Source organism: Bos grunniens, chromosome 5, assembly GCF_055505025.1.
Source record: "Bos grunniens cultivar Pamir isolate PY7600 chromosome 5, Bosgru_T2T1.0, whole genome shotgun sequence".
In the NCBI taxonomy this organism is placed as follows: Eukaryota; Metazoa; Chordata; class Mammalia; order Artiodactyla; family Bovidae; genus Bos; species Bos grunniens.
Window position 1 is genome coordinate 46148721 of NC_141169.1, and position 4172 is coordinate 46152892.

Genomic DNA, 4172 nt, shown 5'->3' on the forward strand with positions numbered 1-4172 from the left:
TATGGGGTGGGATGGGTGTGGAAGCTGGGTTGGGGAAGCAGAGGGGTCCTTGCAAAAAGAAGTTACATAAGTGATATCATATGCAGAAGCAGCCTCTGGGGTTTAAAAATAACTGGGCAGGGAGTGTCGGCCTTTCTTGGATCTGACTCCCTGACTTATTATCCTTAAGGGTCAGACCTATATTCCTGGGTGGGCTGAGAATCCGTTTAAGTGCACTCAGTTCCCAATAGCAACCCTACACAATACCTTAAAGAGCCTGGGAATGTTTTTTTGTCTCATGACAGCAAGGTGCTGCCTGCAAAAACCAAACCAATGTCTCAATGAAAAGCCAAAACAGTTTGGACAGATGTTTCATGCTGTGCCTCAAATGTGGTTGTTTCCAGCATGTTTCCTTCAATGAATGGAAACACAGAAAAACAGAAAAGATGACTGCTTTTGCACGACAGGTCTAAAGCAGATTTTAAAAAGCACTAATTTCCTATCCTAACCTTCTTCTCCCTATCCATCTTTTTTCGGAAACTGAATTATTGATGTATGAGACAATGCCTTGTATTCACACTCTCTGATATTTTTAATTTCGTGACTTGTGAAAAATAAGTTGCTCCTGCATATATACCCTGGTGTCAGAGATTCTGTAGGGGCCGGTGCCATAATTTAATTTGCATCTAGCATCTGAGAAAATAAATATATAGGGGACGGTTGTGAAAGACACTGGGAGCAGTGGAATAGGGGTGAAAGTTTTGAAAGTTCAGAAAATAACCTAAATACATATTAGATCTGCCATTTGCCTTTGGTAACTCAGCCCTGAGCATCCTCATCTGTCAATTACTTGAGATCCTCAAGTCATGTGTGTATGCGCGCTCAGTCGCTCAGTCATGTCTGACTCTTTGCAACCTCGTGGACTGTCCACCAGGCTCCTCTGTCCATGGAATTTCCCAGGCTAGAACCCTGGTGTGGGTTGCCATTCCTCCTTCAGGGGATCTTCCCGACCCAAGGATCAAACCCAGGTATCTTGCGTCTCTTGCATTGGAAGGTGGATCCGTTACCACTTCACTACCTGGGAAGCCCCATGTCATAGGAGAGGCAGGTATTTCTGCTCTACGGCATTGTGTGCTCTGAATCTCACTTGGTGGTATCCTCTGCATCAGAACCCTTAGCTTTAGTCCCTGAGCTCCTTCAAGGCCTTCTCCTAGCTAATGCCTTTCCTAGAGTTTCCCAGGTGCCTGAAACTTACCCCCATTTCTCCTGCTTCTTGGTTTAGCACAGAGAGCCCATCAATTCCTCTCTAATGCTCTTACCTCTTCCTGATGTCCTGTATGCCATCAGAAATTAGGAAACAATCTCTCATTCATATAAATGTTCACTTTCAGAAGCATGACCTATTCAAGCCAACTCCTTCCAGAGGCCTGAGTTCTTTCATTCACTGAAGCAGTAGTTCTCAAAGTATTAGTCATCCTAAAATCAGATTCCCACTGAATGAAGCTCTTTCTGGTGGGGTAAGGAGTCTGCATGTGTAACAAGCTCCTTACTTAGGTAGCCAAATTCCATCTCAAGATAAAGGTGCAGAGAGATAATTTCATCTCTATACACATCAAGATTACAATTTCTTTTTAAGGATGAGAATGCCTTTTCACCCTCACAGTTTGGAAACCTCAAGAAAAGTCTGCCAGTTTCAACAACCAGGACACACCCAACCCTTCAACTTGCAGCAGTCTCAAAACAACTGCACTTGTACTCCATGGGGAACCTTGAAGCTGAGAGCTCCACCTGACCTTTCATCCTGGGCCTTGGCCAGCCTTCCCATGCACCTTTGAGGAGCTCCCTCCTCACAGCGGCTGTGTTCTGTACTCTGGTCTTCTCACTGCTCTGTGCCTCTTCTCCCTAACCACCGCTGTCTTACCGCACCACACACTCAGCCCAATTACCCCTTTCTCTGGACTTCTACTCAGTGGTAAATCCCCTTCCAGCAGTTTCTGCAGCCTCTGGCCTCAACTGAACTCTGGTTCTCCCTAATGATGCTCTTTCCTCTCTGGTCTTCCCGAATGCTGGCTGCCCTCTTTCCTACTCCCATTATGAGCTGGTGGCAGTGAATGCGGGATAGAGCTGGGAAGGGATTGGCAAACTTCGTCTGTAAAGGACCAGATAGCAAATATTTTTGTGGCCCATACAGTCTGTTATAACTACTCAAGTTTACTAGCCATATTAGTGCCAAAGCAATCATGGGCAGTAAGTAATAGGAAAAAAAATGTTTCAATTAAGCTTTATTTATGGACATTGAAATGTGAATTTCATGTAATTTTCATGTCATAAAGTAGTATTATCATTTTGAAAAAAATTTCAACCATTTAAAGATATAAAAGCCATTCTTAGCTCATGGGCTGTGCAGAAACAGGGGAGGGGCTGGGTTTGGCCTATGGATTGTTGTTTGTTGACTCCTGATCTAAACCAGTGCGTCTCAAACTTTAACACACATACATCTCAGTAGAAAGTCCGACTGTTTGCAACCCCATGGACTATACAGTCCATGGAATTCTCTAGGCCAGAATACTGGAGTGAGTAGACTTTCCCTTCTCCAGGGGATCTTCCCAACCCAGCAATCGAACTGGGGTCTCCTGCATTGCAGGCAGATTCTTTACCAACTGAGTGATCAGGGAAGCCCTGATACACCCTCACTAGGGGGTCATGTTAAATACAGACTCTGATTCAGTAGATTGGGGGTGGAACCTGAGATATGCATTTCTAACAAGTGACCAGGTGAGCACACCACCCTTTGAGTAGCAAGGTACTACAATCATGTGTAGAAACTTGTTCTTTATAAAGACATTAAATACAGTTTAAAGATATAGGAAAATGCTCATACTGTAATTCGTATTGGAAGGGCTGTGTGGAAAGTGTGGTAGCTGAGAAAGCAGGCTTTCAAACCAAACAGACTCCCACTTACCAGCTATGTGAATCTGGACACACTTCTTAATCTTTCTCAGTTTCCATTTCTGTAAAACAAGGTAATGATAATCTCTACTTCAGATGGTTGCTTTGAATTTTAACATGTGCTAGCAAGTTCTTGATAAATATTAGCCATTATTATTTTTAACTTTAAAAAGCAAGACATGATTTAGATAACAAAATAATAACTTTAATCTTAGTGCTTTGGGGGATTTCCTTGCTTTCTGTTTTTGGAAAACATTTGCAAGGGTCATGCCCATTCTTTCATTCAAGAAATGTTTGCTGAGGGGCTCCTTCTCCTGCCAGGCATTGTGCTTACTGGATCTGCTAAAGATGAGTGAAATGTAAGCTTACATAAGTGGGGGAGATGGAAACAGAAAGCAATTTCAGCCTAAAATAAGTGCTGTAGGAGAATGGATACAGAGGGCTTGGTGAAGGGAGAGGAAAGAATGTTTTCCCTGCTATAAGGAGAGGTCAGAGGGATTCCACACAGGAGGTGACTCTTCAGCTGGACTTCAAGGTATGAATATGGGTCTGCCTGAGGGAAGAGGATAAACAAAGGCAATGGAGCATTCAGAGGGAGTTTAGGGAAACTGGCCCCTAGGGATGTGTGGGGAAGGCCAGGGAGACAGCCCTGACCAACCAGAACAGATGTAGGCCTTTATGTCATAGATGCTTGGACTGGCTGGGTTATCAGTTCTGGGTAGGTCATCATCCCTTTGTGGAAAACATCCAAATATTACCATAATACATGACAGCAGGGACTTGAAGAAAAGACAGTGTCAGAAAATCCTTGACCACTTTTGCTGGAGTCACAGAAAGACTGAGGAGCCCTCATGCTGAGTCAAGGAATCACAGCCTCTGTGGCTTGTCCATAAGGACTACAATAGACTGGATAAAATTTCCCTACAACTTTGGTCCTACCATTTTAGGGCCAAGGAAAATGGCCTTTGTAAGTAGTCTCCTGGGAATGTACTTGGCTAATTATCTGCTGTCTGTTACAGAACGGACTCTGTGTGGTGCTGTGAGGGCTACTGCTATACAGTCTGGCATCTGTCACAGAGAGTTTAGCCCCTAGTGCTAAACTGTCATAGAAGTCAGTTTGGGAAATAAAAGCATAGAAGTCACTGCACCACAGGGCAAAGGGAGAAAACAGCCTTATAGAACTTTATAGGAAGAAGAAAGTTTATAAGGAATTTGGATATGGAGTGGGAGCTCCAGGTGTGCTT